Here is an 18,090-nt window from a genome sequence, read left to right as displayed (position 1 = left end):
CATATTGAATGCAAATTTATATAGATAATTCAAAGGTTAAATACTTGGTGAGTATCGTATGAAGATGTTTATTCTTTTTGTTGCGGAATCACTGAGCATACTCGTACTGCAGTTGAGTGAGTTCAGTACCGCCCAAGGTTGTCAATGTCAGTTAGCCGGAGCATAGTCGTCAGACAGCAAACAGCGTGGCGAAGTGTCACCAGGAGCATAAATCAGACTAAAACAATACCTGACCGAGTGCTCCAGCAGAATGGAAATTGAAGTCAAGTCAGTGGTGAATTGAGTGCAAATTTGTCATTAATTGAATTTGTAAATTACAGTAAGTTAAATTCAGTTGAGGTGTTGTGAAGGAAGATAGTTTGTACTAAAGTAATATTGAAATCTTACTCGAATTGCAGACGTTTAAGGTGGTTTCAGTATCGCACAGTACACAGTCCAGATCACAGTCAAGAATTGTTAATTTATCCTTAAGAGTAAGTTAAAAATTATGAACTACAATTTGCCGTATTAATAATTGATTAAAACCTAAATAGAATAACATGCAGTGCTAGCGGAACAGTTTCGGAAAATTTGAAGCTAAAACAGAGAACAACACGAAAATGTAAGATGTCTGAAATCTAATAAAATGAGGCCGTTAACCCTCCATCAGTCGCATCAAAAAAAGTTACACGAGCGGTCGCGTCGTGTACTCAGTACACGGCATACGCTTTCAATTATGGTTTACATGCTTTACTAGATACAATGTTGGTGTCTTCAGCAAAAATGTCCAACTGGATAATGTGCGTCTGATAGTGGACATGTGGAACCGGTCAACACAATCTGGTCCTGTCCCGGGTGTCGGAATGGCCCTCGCGGGAACCTGTTTCGTGGACATTTCAGTTATGGCACCAAAACTAGGCATGCGACGGCTCTATCTTCATGATTTTCCATATCCATTATTTTGGTAACCATGAAAATGACCAGTGACCTCCCTGGCCAACCCGTGGCCACCGGAATGTGCCCTGGAGGAACCTGTTTCTAGGACATATTGACCATGACACCAAAACTAGGCATGCGACGGCTCTATCTTCATGATTTTTCATATCCATCATCTTAGTAACCATGAAAATGACCAGTGACCTCCCTGGCTAACCCGTGGCCACCGGAATGTGCCCTGGAGGAACCTGTTTCGAGGACATTTTGACCAAAACACCAAATCTAGGCATGCGACGGCTCTATCTTCATGATTTTCCATATCCATCATCTTAGTAACCATGAAAATGACCAGTGACCTCCCTGGCTAACCCGTGGCCACCGGAATGTGCCCTGGAGGAACCTGTTTCGAGGACATTTTGACCATGACACCAAAACTAGGCATGCGACGGCTCTATCTTCATGATTTTTCATATCCATCATCTTAGTAACCATGAAAATGACCAGTGACCTCCCTGGCTAACCCGTGGCCACCGGAATGTGCCCTGGAGGAACCTGTTTCGAGGACATTTTGACCAAAACACCAAATCTAGGCATGCGATGGCTCTATCTTCATGATTTTCCATATCCATCATCTTAGTAACCATGAAAATGACCAGTGACCTCCCTGGCTAACCCGTGGTCACCGGAATGTGCCCTGGAGGAACCTGTTTCGAGGACATTTTGACCATGACACCAAAACTAGGCATGCGACGGCTCTATCTTCATGATTTTTCATATCCAGCATCTTAGTAACCAGCCGGCAATGCTTTGAAAGAAAATGTGGCATCCCTCTTACCAAGGGCTGAAAGTCTCTTTAATAAAGACAAATCAATCAATGAGGCATCCCTGGAGTAATTCAACAGGGTTTCCTGGAACCAGCAATCTTTGAATGGGTCTCTGAAGAAATTCCTGGTGGTTTTTGCCGATATACTGAGTTTTCGGAAGAATTACCGGTGAAATCCCTGAAAAAAATTTAGAAAAGAATTCAAAATGTGCAGAATCTCTTGGTGGATCGACTGAGAAGTTTACTGCAGGAATTAAACGGCTACGCAGTCTTCAATACGGAAACGAAGTTTATTGGCAAACAATAAACTTCGTTTTCCGTATTGAAGACTGCGTAGCCGTTTAATTCCTGCAATGTGCAGAATAAGTTCCAGCAGGAATAACTGGGTGAATCTCAGCAAATACTTATTGAGCAGGAAGGTATTAGAGCATTGCAGGCATAACTGGGAGAATCCCAGTAGAAATTTTAAAGGAAATGGCAGGATGAATCCTTGCAAAAATCTCTGGAATCCCATGGGGAATCCTAGAGAAGCCACAGGGGAAATTCCTGGAGGAATCATATCCAGAACTTTTGGAGTAATAGGACAGATCGGTGAAGTACTAGATTTGTAGTAATGAGCTGAATTTTTGTATGGTGAGAAGTTCAATTCTCCGTTTCTGCAATGAAATGGTGCAAAAAGCGTGGGTACTATTATTCCTTGCCTAATTTGATGCTGTTTGAGCAAAAATTTGGGCAACAGTGTTGTTGTTTTCTCCATTTCTTGCAACATAAATAACATAGTTATCCATAGTTTTCATCAAACAGCATCAAATTAGGCAAGGCATAATTATACTGCACGCTTTTTGCACCATTTCATTGCAGAAACGAAGAATTGACCTTCTTACCATACACAAATTCAGCTCATTACTACAATTCTAGTACTTTACCAATTGTGTCCTATTTCAAAGCCCTTTTTAGAGGAATCCTAGCAGATTAAAGCATATAGGAATAAATGGAGGAGTTTGAATCCTTGAAAAAAAAAAATTTCAGAGGAACTCCTTCGAGAATTTCAGGATAAATCACAGAAGGTATTTCATTAAGAGATTCCTGGGTGAATTCCCGAGTGAATTTTGGAGGAATCTCAAGAGGAATTCAAGGAGGCATTATCGTATGTATAGGAAACATTGAATTTTCCACTGCTGAAAATGAAATGATGTACACTCCAACGCTACCTGCTAGGGGATTTGTTACTTTTAATCACATGAACAGGTAACGTTTGACGCTTGAGCAGTTCGGAATGTAAAAATGAAAAATAATCTTGTTTTATGCGATATTGGTTTAAATAGTTAGATATAAAAAGGTATACTATAAAGTTGATTTTTGAAGATAGGTATATAAAATACAACAATGAAAAAAAAATTAAACAAGGCTAAAAATCATTGTTGAGTGAATAACATAATTTGGGGGGGGAGGGGTTCTTTTTTGGCTTCGATATAACGTCACTTTGATGTATCGTAACGAACATAAAAATGTTGTTACGTTATATCGAGTTATGAATGTATACTAATATTAGTTTGGGCGATCCACGGTACTCACAGCTGCTTAAGAATAGTGAAATGCAATGTATAAAAATTACTACTGAATTCGTCAGTAAATCATTGTTTAATATTATAGGGAAGATTTATTTAAAAAAAACGTCCGAAGAGATCGTAAATGGAAACATTTTTTGTAAAATCATAAACCAGTCACACTTATTCAAATAAGATGATGAAGTAGCATCTAAATTTTACATTTACATCGTTTTCAACCATATAAGAATTGAACACAATCAACTAAATACATGTTGGATGGTAGAGTGATGAATGCAAACGACTGAAATTAGAAAAAAAAATCAATAAACTTTATGTTACCACATTGATATCACAGTTGATTGTGGTCAAAGGTTTAGACCTATGGTGGAACCACTGTGCAGCGTCCTTGCATTATAAGAAGTACGCAGTTCGCAAGATTTTTTGGCCTATCTCGATGCGTGGAAAATTCAGGTAAGGAATCGCTCGAGAAATGAGGAAGCTTTAGATTTTTCTTGACTCCAGTACGGAACTGAGAAGGTACGTCAAATCAAATGAAGCTCTCTGTGTTGAAGTTCTTGATCATTCCGGTAAAGAAAAAATAATGAACTGAACGGAAATTACTTGAGCGATACCTAGCAAAAACCCGTGGCCACAGGAACATGTTAGAGGACGGCTCTATCTTCATAATTTTTATATTCATTGTCTTGGTAACCGTTACCCTCAGTGGCCACGAGCAGGGATGGCATTCACCATTTGCAAAGAGTTACATTCACTTGCTACTATCTCAGTTCAAAAGCATGCTATCAAAAAACAATGTATGGATGACTTTTTCCTTGTAGTTTTATCTGAAAGTTTGCCGAATATCATAAGGGTCGCACACGCATGCTTAACTCGTGAGCAAACTGTGAAAGCAACTCTCCACGCCGTGAATGTAATTTACATTCACGGCGTGGAGAGTTGCTTTCACAGCTCGCTCACGAGTTAAGCATGCGTGTGCGACCCTTATGATATTCGGCAAACTTTCAGATAAAACTACAAGGTAAAAGTCATCCATACATTGTTTTTCGATAGCATGCTTATGAACTGAGATAGTAGCAAGTGAATGTAACTCTTTGCAAATGGTGAATGCCATCCCTGGTCCTATTTTGGCAACGAAGGTGAAAAAACATGAGGAGCCATGGGCAAAATGTATTCGGAACAGGTTTCTTCAGGGCAAATTCCAGTGGCCAGAGGTTAACCAGAGAGATGACTGGCACTGTTCACAGTTACAAAGATGATGTACATGAAACATCATGACGATAGAAAACCACTATATCCACAGTTGTGAAGGCGTGATTATTCAGTATATGCATGCTGATGGTGGCAGGTTCGATTCGCGGTCGGTACTGGAACTTTTTGTAATGGATTTTTTTCTTAGCTTTCTTCGTTATAGAGTATCTTTGTGCCTGCCACACGCTATACACGTGCAAAATGATCATATGCAGAGGAAGCTCTCAGTTAATAACTGTGGAAGTGCTCATAGAACATTAAGTTGAGTATCAGGCTTTGCCCCAGTATGGACGTTACACAAAAAAGAAGAAGATGAAGATCATGGAGATAGAGCCCTTGCATGGTTGGCAGCCACGGGTTAACCAGAGAGGTCACTCGCAGTTTTTTTCGGTTATAAAGATGATGGATATGAAAAATCATGAAAATAGAACCGTCGCATGCCTAGTTTTGGTGTCATGGTCAAAATGTCCTCGAAACAGGTTCCTCCAGGGCACATTCCGGTGGCCACGGGTTGGCCAGGGTAGTCACTGGTCATTTTCATGGTTACTAAAATAATGGTTATGAAAAATCATGACGATAGAGCCGTCGCATGCCTAGTTTTGGTGTCATGGTCAAAATGTCCTCGGTTCCTCCAGGGCACATTCCGGTGGCCACGGGTTGGCCAGGGAGGTCACTGGTCATTTTCATGGTTACCAAAATAATGGATATGGAAAATCATGAAGATAGAGCCGTCGCATGCCAAGTTTTGGTGCCATAACTAAAATGTCCACGAAACAGGTTCCCGCGAGGGCCATTCCGACACCCGGGACAGGACCAGATCGTGTTGACCGGTTCCACATGTCCACTACCAGACGCGCATTATCCAGTTGGACATTGTGGTATCCGTGATCGATCCGCGGTAAAATTACACGCGGTAAAATACACGATCACTACAGACATCTTTGCTGAAGACACCAACATTGTATCTAGTAAAGCACATAAACCATAATTGAAAGCGTATGCCGTGTACTGAGTACACGACGCGACCGCTCGTGTAACGGTCTGGTTCACAAAAAAGTTACACCAGCGGTCGCGCCGGTGTACTGAGTACACATTCAAAATGTGAGGTTAGAATTTTTCGAGTACTTTCCGTGCATTTTTTCATTTTTTTTTCTGCCTTACTAACAAGAAGAAGAGTGGATCTTGGAATAGGACCAACACCCGGTTCAATTTGGTGCGAATTTCGATTATTTTTTTTGCATTTTTCTGAGATACGTGTACTCAGTACACGCAAGCGACTGATGGTGGGTTAACTTGCGACACAAATAGCAAGGATGCCTTTGGATTGGACTGTCCGTCGACGATTGATCAGTTGCCAACGCAAAATTCCATTCACACTGAGGACAGTTCGCATTCAGCCGAACGTTTAAAGATGAAAAATTCTAATTTGGACTCCAGTTTTGCCCAAATTGAAAGGAGAGTATTGAACAACCACCAACAATTTTCTAAATTCCGCAACAGAGTGCAGAAACTTGAAGCCGACATCAACAGAAGGTTTGAAAAGATAGAGGAGCTGCTGGAAAAGCTTAGCTCTAAGATAGTTGAACAACAAAATGTTTCCAATGATATTATCGAGGCCATTTATAGAGCTGAGATTGAGAGTACATATAATACCAAAAAAACTTCATGATTTTCGCGAAAAATAAGTACCTATGTTCAAATTTTATTTGTCAGTGTTATCCTAAGTATGATTACATGTTGTTACAAATTACAATCTTTTTTAATAAACGATCTACACAAGAATCACTTTTCCACAAATCTTGGAGTTAAGCGTAGTGGGGAATATCACACAATCCTCATTTTTCTTTTATTCTGCCTGTCGCTGTGCTTCCCCATGCTCAAGAAGTTTGAACTTTTCTCCTACATTCATGAGTAAGTATGGGGTATTAGTCAAAACCAATCCTCCATCGAAATAGCCAACAATGTGCATCATTAGACTTGGTCAACGTTGCATGGGAAAAATGAAATTTAATCGCATCAAACCGGAACGTTCGAAACATCTGTGCAGAGTTTGGGTGTAAAATTGGTTGCGTTTCCGCACTGTACGAAACTTAGTATGGGAAAATGTTCGACTGGAGGGATGGAAGCTGCAAAATGTACGGGAAAAGGTTTTTGCGACTATAATAAATATTAAATGCAATATGAAAACTAAAATGTTCTAAAAGTAACGAAATCATGTACAAATAGCATGTAACATATCCCTTTCGAGACGGAGCTAAAAAAAGTGAAATTTCCATACAAATGGCTCAATTCTAGCTCTCTAGAACTTTTAAATTTGCCAACAAATCAACAATTCTTGTTCCACATTTGGAAGACCTACTCTTTAATTTTCGATTTCTTGCTTTGACTACCTAGATAAATCGGAAATGAAAAATATGCGACAGTTAAAACTTTTTCATGTTTTACGGTTTTTGTCCACTTTTTGGTCAATTTATTATGGTAAATCACACATGGAACGTAAACAAAAGTTTTTTCGCACACATACAAGAATAAACAATGGCTCAACTATTAAAACAGTTTACATCACACAAAACAAAGACTAAAGAGATGAAAAAATATGCAAACCTGATATTGCTGAACAGCACAATTGTGCTGGTTCGTCACGAAAGGGATATTCCATCTATATATATAAAAACCGATTTAATCCACCTATGGTGAACATAACCCTTCTTACACTTATTATAACTATTGTTGTATTATTCGTATTTAACATATTTATTTTGTGCAATGGACCAAAAGTTCTAGAAAATATTGTGGATTTGGCATCTAATGGATTGGTTTCCAAAATAGCATCATGGACCATGGACTAAACTACCAGAAATGCAAGACACCTTCTAGAATCTTGTGTGAAATTTTTAAAAAATAGCTTACATGTTCTGGAATATTATATCTTTTGTTAACTGCCAAAAGATCTTGAATCGATTAACAAATGGATAAGAAAATCAGCGAGATGCACTTTGTCTAATATCTCTTAATCAGTCGAATAAATTAGCTCCGAAGTACTTGGTATTCATGGTTATGGTGTAGAAAGGACAAAAATAATATATCTACTATGCAAATCAGTTTTGGAATTAGCTAGTTATTTTGGCTGTCCGGTTCTTGCATTTTTCCCACAATTTATAAATTCAAAGCTTTCATTTGACATGTATGGACGTAGCAAGAATAGCCAGAAGCTTGCGCTTACTGGCGTACACCGCAGAGCTATTGGACATCATCCGGGACAGTGCCGAAATAGCTGTGGAGGCTCTTTTACAGGCATAATCGACGTAGACTTCGAGCGTAATGTCGTCGGCAAATCCGACAATCACCACTCCCACTGGATACTCTAACCTCAACACCTCGTCGTACATGACATTCCATAACACCGGACCCAGGATGGAACCTTGCGGGACTCCTGAGGTTATGTGAAAGCACTTCCGACCCACCTCCGTGTCGTAGACTAGTACACGATTCTGAAAGTAACTTCCGAGAATCTTGTACAGGTACTCCGGTTCCCCAGACGCAAGAGCGCATCGGCAATAGCAGACCAGCTGGCGCTATTGAACGCATTCCTTACATCCAGAGTCACTACCGCGCAAAAGCGAATTCCCCTCCTCTTAGGCTCGAGTGCTTTCTCGGCGGTTTTTGTAACCGACAAGATAGCGTCTACGGTGGACCTCCCCTTCCGGAAGCCGTACTGGTTACTCGAAAGACCATTTCCGCCCTCGGTGAACCGCAACATTCTATTGAGGATGATCTTTTCGAGCACCTTCCCCGCTGTGTCAATCAAGCATATTGGTCTATATGCCGACGGGTCTCCGGGTGGTTTACCCGCCTTTGGCAATAGTACCAGGCTCTGCCTCTTCCAAGCTTCTGGGAAAACTCCCTCGTCCAGGCATTTCTGCATAGCAGACCTGAACATCTCGGGAGCCTCTGCAATGGCTACTTTTAAGGCCAGGTTCGGAACTCCGTCCGGACCTGGGGCCTTACCTACGCTAAGGGACTTAGCTATCCCCACAAGTTCCACATCGGTGACCCTCTCCTCATCGCCAGCCCCAGTCCCCGGCTGTCCTACGAAAGGAGGCCAAGGATTAGGATCATGACGCGGAAAAAGTCCTCCAATGATCCCCTCCAACATCTCTGGAGATTGCTCTGTAGGAGCCATCACACCTCTCGTCTTGGCCATAACGATCCTGTAGGCGTCACCCCACGGGTTCGTATTGGCACTCTGACAGAGACCCTCAAAGCAGGCCTTTTTGCTTGCTCTTATCTCGGTCTTAAGCGCGGCTTTTGCAGCGGCGAACACCACCCGCCGTTCGTTTCGCTCTTCCTCTGATCGTGCTCGCCGCATCCGCCGCCTAGCCCGTAGGCAGGCGCGGCGCAGGTCCGCAATCGCGTCGGTCCACCAGTAAGCCGGTGGCCTCCCATTTCTAGGGTGGACTCGCCTAGGCATGGTCGCATCACACGCACGTGAGAGCACCGCTACCAGCTCGTCGCCGTCTAAACCGATTAAGTTTCGCTCACGGCGGAGCGCCTCCCTTAATACCCCTTCGTCGAAGTATGATGTCTTCCACCTGCGAGGGCTTCCCAAGTAACACCGAAAACATAATCCGAAATAGCAAAATATTTACTTTGTCCTACAGCAGTTGTTATGAAGTTTCTCGAAACATATTATGTCATGGATAAGTCGTTTTCATGATACCTGAAACTTATGCACAGTGATCTTCTATTTAAAAGTCCTATTAAAGAATATATTTTGTTTTCTCAAACAAACATTGCATGTTGTTTTCGATTTTGCTGGGTATGTTCTATTTAAGTACACTTTGTTGGTTACCATACATGCTCAGTATGTTCTATATGTCATATTAGAGTAGCATTTGCAGTTTCTTGTTCAAGACTTGTTTTCAATCATGTTTAGACAAAACATAGTATGTTTCGTATGTTTATAATTAGTCAAATTTTGGTATTCTGCAGTATGATAGAGAACATGTGTAACATAAACCTCATTCATTTTTTTTGAACAGGAACATGCTACACTACCGATCATAGAAATGTAGAATCGATTTTTATTACCTACGTAAAAATATACTCGGAGCAGAATCTTAGTTATGAATACCTTCATAAAAAAATGACAGGAATATATTTTACCACAAAATATATGATTATCTATTCGGGCCGATTTTACGGAGCAAAATGCTCTTTGAGCCGCTTCAGTGTATAAACTGTGATAATTTTTTGATACTTGATATTTGTTGTGTTTCCAAATCGTGACAGATATCAAACCGTTCAAATGCCAAGGGAACGTCCATAAATTACGACACGCAAAAATCGACCATTTTCAACCCCCCTCCCCCCTATGTCACACTTTTTGTATTGGACCTCTGAAATTTTTGTATGGGTCGTCACACTTTGCTGAACCCCCCTCCCCCCTCAAAGCGTGACGTAATTTATGGACGTCCCCCAAATTAAACATGAGAACCAACAACAAACACAACAAAATTATCCACAAAAACAATATCAAGCCAATTTTGAATCATATCCCAAAACATGTATCATGCCATGTCACAGAGTGCCATTTTATTTTATTTCTAAATTATTAAATATTTATCAAATATTCTATTATGTTTCAATAATTTGTTATATGTATTTATAAACTTGACAAATTCTTGAGAAAAATAAAACATGTTTGAGTTTTTGTGTTAAAATAAGATGAATACTATATATTTATTTTGATGCAAAATTCTTCAAAAATACTGATTCATAAGGCGCATTAATTTTATCGGGGTACAATAGTCTATTTCACCGTAAAAGATGATTGGCATTAAAATTTATGATCACAGTAAGGCAGTTAGGCGTTAAAGTGGCTTGGTAGAATCATTAATGCATGCCGATTTTCGCAGTTGCCGATTTTTATTATTGACATTTTTAAACTTAATTATTTACAGCAATAAAACATCTTGATTGTCAAGGCACTGTTTTCCAGAATTTGTTGAAAATATATAATGGAAAACAAACTAAGATACATAATCAAGTACGCTCAGATTCATATAGAACATGAATATGACATCACAAAGATGTTGCGCAGGCTCCACCTTCTGCGCTTTTTCAGTCGTATAGCAGTCTGCAAATCGGTTTTATTGCTTCACACCAAAACTTCGTAACTGGTCATATTGGAGTCGAAATAATTTCTATAAGACATGTTGTGTTACTTGGGTTGGCCTTGGCTCAGCCGCCTCTTCTTCTATCCGCTGTCTGCTGTTATTGTAGTCGATACTGTAGCGAACCGCCAGGTGGTCGCTGTGAGTGTAGCCATCATCTACTCTCCAGTTCGAACTACTTGTTAGGCCAGGACTACAAAAGGTCACGTCAATAATTGACTCCGCTCCGTTTCGAATAAAGGTACTCTTGGTACCGACATTAGCCAAGTCGACATCTAAGATGGCCAGTGTTTCTAGCAGGATCTGACCCCGCTGGTTCGTGAAACGGCTTCCCCATTCCACGGCCCAGGCATTAAAGTCGCCCGCTATTACCACCGGCCTTCGCCCTGTTAGCACGGTCGTTAAGCGGTCCAGCATTTGCGTGAACTGCTCGATCGGCAACCGCGGAGGCGCATAACAGCTACAGAAGAAGACCCCGTTTACTTTGGCGACCACGAAGCCCTCATAGGTAGTAGACACCAACTCCTGAACGGGGTATTTACCCGTCGTCCATATCGCCGCCATTTTTCTGGTCCCATCCGTGACCCAGTTGCCGTTGCCGGCGGGTACTCGGTATGGGTCCGAAATGATGGCGATATCCGTCTCCCACTCAGAAACCGCCTGACAAAGCAGTTGCTGAGCCGCATCACAGTGGTTCAGGTTCAGCTGCGTTACCTGCACTGTGATTTGTTGTTCACTGCGGCTTTCTTAAAGGCCGGGCACCCTGGACCACCCATCGGATGTCTGTTTTTCGAGGTTTTCCCGGTACAGATCATGCAGATGGGCGGACTCGTGCAGCTTTGGGACTTATGACCTTCAGCGCCGCATCGCCTACACAGTTTGCGAGTTGAAACATTTGGACGTATGTAGGTGGCTCATGCCTTCGCTTTCATATCTTGGTATTGATTTCAACAAGTTAACACAATTTGCGATCAATCACTTCCGCGGGCTAAAACAACTATACATGCGTGGAAACCGACTGAACTGTGCTTGGAGAGACAGTTTACTTAATGACACGAAATCAGATAGGAATATTTCCGTGGCATCATATTGCGATAATGAAAGCGAAGGATTTGTATTGGATTGTACATCGTCGATTGGTCAATTATGGCAGCCGATCGATCACTTGCAGCAACAGAGCTCCATTTTCGCCTCTAAGTTAGCCCAAATTGAAGGAAAATTACTAAGCAACAGCCAACAATGTTCCTATATGAGTAATAGAATGCAGAAAACTGAAGCCGAAATTGACAAAAGATTACAGAAGGTAGAGACGCTGTTGGAAAATCTACACGGAAAGATTATCGAACAACAAAATGTCTCAAATGACATTATTGAGGCGTTTTATAGATCAGAAATGGAAAGAACGGTTCAAACCGAGCCAAGTCCATAATCATTGATAAAAAATAAGCATTCATGTTCAAATTTTAGTTGCGTAGTACAAACCTTATTACAATAAACGTTATACAGAAATAGCACCTTTTTAAATTCCTTTTAGTTTAGCGTAGTGAAAAATATCACATAATCCGCATTGCATTGCATCACCCAATTTTCAATAAGTTTGTTCTCCGACATTCATCTGGAACAATAAAAGCAAAAAATGAAAGTAGGTAAGTCATAGCAAAATATATTTCAAAATATTTATAATCTTGGATGTTCTGAAATACGTCGACTAATCTGGTTGTTTTCCATACATTTCTTAAACTCGCAAAAGCAGCCTTCGCCTTCTTGATCCCTACACCTATGTCGATCTTGGTGTCGCCATCGGCCGCCATTTGGCTACCAAGATATTGGAAACTTTCAACATTCTCCACTGATTGCCCAGCTACCGTAAAGCTGGAAGGGTTGACCGTGTTTACAGCCAACGATTTGGTCTTGTTGACGTTGATGGTAAGAGCTGCCGACGAGAAGCAATTGGCAAGATCATCGAGCTTACTCTGCATACCACAGTGCCGTTGAGCTAGGTGAGCAACGTCATCAACCAGTTCGAAGCCATTTAGGTGCTCCATGGTAATGGACTGCCACAGAAACCCACGATTTGGTTCACGGTTAATCGCACCTACCAGGATCTCGTCGATTACGATGAGGAACAGTAGCGTAAACAGTAAATAAATAAATAAATAAATATCTGAGTACTCTGCACGAAGATGCCCTGTACTGTGCTTCAATGAGGCCAATGATATTCTCAGGGACACCCTAGCGCCTGAGGACTTTCCACATGTATTCGTGATTAAGACGGTCGAAATCTGTTTTCGTAATCATTGAAACCAGGTAGAGAGATTCTTGAAATTTATTGATTTGCACCAAAATGATACGGAGCGTGACAATATGGTCCACACAGGATCGTCCGGCACGGACTCCTGCTTGCTGCCGTCGGAGAGTTGCGGAGAGTTTGCAGAGAACTTTGAGAACGATACACAGTAACATGATGCCCGCCAATTATCGCATACAGTCAGGTCACCCTTTTTGGGTACCTTCACTAAGACGCCTTGAATCCAGTCGGCCGGAAATGTCGCGGTTTCCCATATGTTGCAGAATAATTGATGCAGTAGTTGTGCAGAAACTACGGGGTCAGTTTTGAGCATCTCAGCTGATATGCGGTCGACCCCTGGGGCCCTGTTCGATTTCATGCTACGGATGGCTGTTCCTATCTCCTGCAATGATGGAGCTTTGGTGTTGACACGGGTAATGCGTCGAACCCTTGACGGATCATGCTGAGGTGTTGACGGTGTGGCCGGCACTTGAAAAAGGTTTCCAAAGTGCTCGAACCAGCGTTTCAACTGGTCAGCCGGGTCGGTCGGTAACTGTCCAGACGTGTCTTTCACGGCCATCGTAGCATTCATCTTGGTCCCACTAAGGCGACGTGAAACATCGTTTAGGAAACGGATGTCGCGGTGTTTGTGACTTTCTCGCCTTCGTCGGCTATGGAGTCCGGCCACGCTCTTTTGTCCCGTCTACATGAGCGTTTCACTTCCTTCTCGAGAGCCGAATAGCGCTGACGGGCTACGGCTTTGGCTCCTCGTGTTTTCGCTCGCTATATCGCGGCTTTGGCGTTCCTTTGCTACTCTATCTTCCTCCAGGTATTAACCGCCCAGTTCCAAACTGTTCACGACCATTCTAAACAGTCGCCGTTTCAAACGGTCGGTGAACCAGTCGGTGACGGATTTGACAGCAGAAATGAGCGAGAAAGATTTCGTGCGCAAACGCGTTTTCAAAAACATTCAATTGGTGGAACAAGGACAGCTAACTGGTCGCTCTGATCAGCTGTTGCCGGCAGCCAAGCCGCCAGCTTTTTGGCGCAGGAGTCGGGGGGTGTTCAGATGCAATGTTTATCACTCAACAAATTTATGAAATTTTTTTTTCGCAATAAATACTTTAAAATGAGGTTTAATAAGGTCGATACAAATATTTATTTCACTTTTTGTCCCACCACTCTTTGGCTGGTCGAGGGGGGGGGGATAAAAATAATAAAGCATTTATTCTAAAAAATATTAAAAACTCATCGGATTTGTTAAAGAATTTTCAGCAAGACCCTATATTTTGATAAATATTTTTCATCTGCCCCCTCAAAATGCGAAATCCAGCCAAAAATTTTTGAAGGGGGGGGGGGGACAAAAAGTCAAAAATAAATTTGTATCAGCCTAAATGCAATTTATATTATTTTCAGGATAATTGCTAATGTTTGTTATTCTGAAGACCTATACGTTTGAAATAATGATGTGCTTGAACAAATTTACTGATTAATTGGTTTCTGAAGAATACATCGAGAATCCCTTCGATATTCGACGACTGTTCTGAACAGTTTCACTAACAGTCGGGATAATCCGACTTTGAACTGAATACACAATATCACCTGTGACCCACTGCTTTCTCCGGGTGCGTAGTTCATCCAAATTAGTCTTGCCGGTGACATTAAAGGCGTTCTTGGTGGCGTTCCATTGATCTTCTACGCTTCCACCTTCTGTTATATCCGCAAGCACTGTTCTCTAGCTTCTCGACGATGAAGCTTTTCACCGCAGCGTCTTCCAGTCACCGTGTGTTGAACCGGCGCCCGATTTTCTCCTCCTGTCGATGGATCCTGGCAATGCACAGTCGGATTTCGCCGATCAGGAGATGTTGGTTGAACGCAACGTCGGCGCTACGTTTATTCCGCACATAAAGAAGGCCCCTGATGCAAATGTTGTCGATTTTATTTTTCGTGACGCCGTCACTTTGTGCTCTGGTCGATGAGGAAAGAACGATCACCATGTCATTATTGCCACAAAACTCTGCAAACAGCGCTCCGTTATCTCTCATTTCTCCGAGACCATGGCGTCCCATGGCGTGCTCATAGTCCGAGTTGTCGGAACCAATCTTCACGTTGAAGTCGTCCACGAGGATCTTGATATCATCTTTCGGAATCTTATCCACGACAGCATTCAGTTGATTGTAAAAGTTCTCTTTATCTTGCAATTCGGCAGCATCGGTTGGCGCGTTACATTGGATCATGGTAAGGTTTCGAACCGGTGTTCTGAATCTGGCTACAATTATCCTCTCATTAACAGGTTCCCACTTCATGAGCGCAGCGTGGGCGTCAGCGCTAAGCAGGAAACCAACTCCACGGTGGCGAGGAGCGTGTTCACCTCACAGGCCAGAGTATAGCAGAATTTGAACCGACGCCAATCTGTGTTCTCCAAAGTTCGGCCAACGGACTTCGCTCAGTCCTAGAATCTCAAGCTTCATACGGCATACCTCATTGGCTAGTTGTGCCAGTTTACCCTGCTGGGCTAGGGTTAATTACGTTCCAAGTTCCAATTCTTGTCCGTTGTTTCGCGCTAAAAGTCGTTGCCGTTGAATCAGTTCGTAATCTTTCATTTCCAACAACGGTTTTCTGGTTTCGGAAACAGTAGGATGTTGGCCTAAGGTCCCCTATCCACCGTGGTGGGGCTGCAACTTTAGGAATAGCTTCCGGTGGAGGAGCATTTCATACTCAGCCGATGGATGCCAGAGCCCAGAACAGATGCTGTTTGAGCCACATTTCCTTGGTGAACTGACGCTCGAGACGAACTATGTTGGACGCTCTCCTTTTCGACTCACCGTTTTGCAACCCAAATATTGTACCCTCCGTAATTCTTCTGCCTTGAGGAACCCGATCTTCTGGCACCTGAAGTAATCGTATCAAACGCTGCCACATGGCAATGCGACGAGTCTACATTGTGTAGCAATTTGTTGTGGAGATGAACCTGTCGTACAACTGCAGTTCGCCTTCTTTCCCCTTCGCCTACTTCTAACGTAGTTGATTCTGAAAAAGGTCAATTGCTTCGTATTTTGGTTAACCCAGCGCTTCCCAAACTTGGTTTTCGCGGCGCTGCAACGTGCCGCAGGCTCGTTTTTTCTACTCGTTTAAGTGAACCCGCAAGTGGCTGGTGCGCCGCGAAAACAGAGTTTGAGGAGCACGGGGTTAACCAATTTGGCCCACGCCACCAGAAAACGGAATGAAAACTATTGAATATAGGGTATGTGTTCCATCATTAATCTCACGCTCCCATATTCATCCTATTCGAAAACAAGCGATTACGGCACCGATTGATTTCGTTCTTTTTGTTTCCGTGGGTGCTCACTTCTAACAAAAAATACAAAAATAAGAAACAAAACAAACGGCGCTCAAATCCTTTGTTTTTCGTATGATGAAAATGGGAGCCAGATGCTTAAGAAGGGAACCAATACCCTAGGCATGACACGTAAATTTAGTTTATTATCTTTTGAGAGAGTTGAGAAGAATTACTATTAAACGAAAGATGAAAAAGATATCAACAAATCACTTTTACATGTTTTACGAAAGTGATCCCTAACTTTGGCTGATACACTGGAACCTCTTTTAATGCCATTGCATTGGCTAGAGGTGCATGAATTTAAAAGGTCATAAAAAGAGAAAATTCAAAAGCCTTAGAGGGCGTTCCGTCAGAGACTTTCTGCATTCTTAAGCATCCTGGAGATCCTCTTCTGATTCCCCCTGAAATGCTCCCAAGACATTCAGGTATACCTCTGAACCCTTGGAACTCTCCTTGGAACCTTCCTTGGAACCCTCCTGAGACTCCATGAAACTCCTTGAAGTGCCCTACAGGACCCCTGGAGTACGTATAGAACTGAAACGCCCTTGAGACCTCAAGGTACCCCTCTGAAACCTAAAACGCCCCTGCGATCCCCTGAATCCCCCTGAGATACCTTGGAATGCTTCTGAGTTCCTTTAAAGTACCCCTGAAATACCGAGAAATCCCCGAGATCTCTTAAAATGCCCCTGAGTCCACCAAGTACCCTTTAAAACCCCGTGGAACCTCTTAAATTTCCTCTGAGATAATCTGGAACGCCCCTGAGACCCGCTGAAGTTTTAAAATCAACTGACATTTCATGCTGAAATTAAGACAGGCAGCCAATCATTTTTATTTTTACCATCGGGATATAAATTGACTGGCCACTGAGACCCCCTAAAATCTCCTCAAGGCTCCCTGGTGCCCTACTGACTGAAACGCCCCTACAAACTCCCTTTACTTTCCCCTACAAACGTTATCTGGCCGCTTTTGCCATAGTGAAAATTTCAAAGCTGCTACTAAGAGGATCTGCTCTGGCAAGCCTGCTATACTTCTGCATTCAGATTCAATCGCCCCCGTTATTTTTGCTAGTTAGTAGTGAATTTCGCTTCCAATAATCGCGAGTGACTAATTATCAATTAGATTAACATGTGAAGTGAGTGTAAAAGGTGCAGTAAGAACTCAACTACGTCGTAGAATGGATGTCAATAGAGAAATCGATATCGTTGAAGAACAACTGCAAAGTAATTCTTTAGAGGATTTGAACTCTTGCTCCTCATCTATTCTTAATTCCCCTGATCGAGAAGATATGTTTGTAGATGACGATGATTATGACGATGGAATAAACGTCACTTTATTGTCATCATCAATAGTGAAGGATTCTGCTGAAGAACCTCTTCGTAAAAATACAGTGGAAAAGAAGCCAGATGCTTCTGCCACAACCTCTGGCTCGAAAAAGGGCATAAGTAATGATAGCGGTGCTAATGTGCCATCCACCGTGGTAGTTCCAAAGGACATGAAGCTGAAACGTCTTAATGGAGCTGCAAAAAAGAGGTTTAGGTACCTTGTTGATCACGGGCATAGCCGTGATGAGGCCCGAGTCTTAGCAGAGAAGCCTTTCCGTGTTCCTCAGCCCGATCCAATTAAACGTCGCAGGAACGCTGACCTGAGCGAATCTACTTCTAGCGACACAAATCCTCCAAAAAGGCTTGCTAGTCAGATTGATAGAGGACACACTTATCAAGTAAGGTCCT

At 42.3% G+C, this 18,090-nt stretch overlaps 1 protein-coding gene across 2 annotated transcripts in view; it reads right to left on the bottom strand.

The window, feature by feature from the left end:
- Positions 1–18,090, bottom strand: part of LOC109622760 (tachykinin-like peptides receptor 86C) — a 436,364-nt gene that overhangs the window by 300,342 nt on the left and 117,932 nt on the right. The gene's annotated exons all lie outside the window — the stretch shown is intronic.

The sequence above is a fragment of the Aedes albopictus genome, chromosome 1 (genome assembly GCF_035046485.1).
Source record: "Aedes albopictus strain Foshan chromosome 1, AalbF5, whole genome shotgun sequence".
Taxonomy (NCBI): domain Eukaryota; kingdom Metazoa; phylum Arthropoda; class Insecta; order Diptera; family Culicidae; genus Aedes; species Aedes albopictus.
Note: the sequence above shows the minus strand (reverse complement) of the source record. Positions and strands in the feature narration are given on the sequence as shown.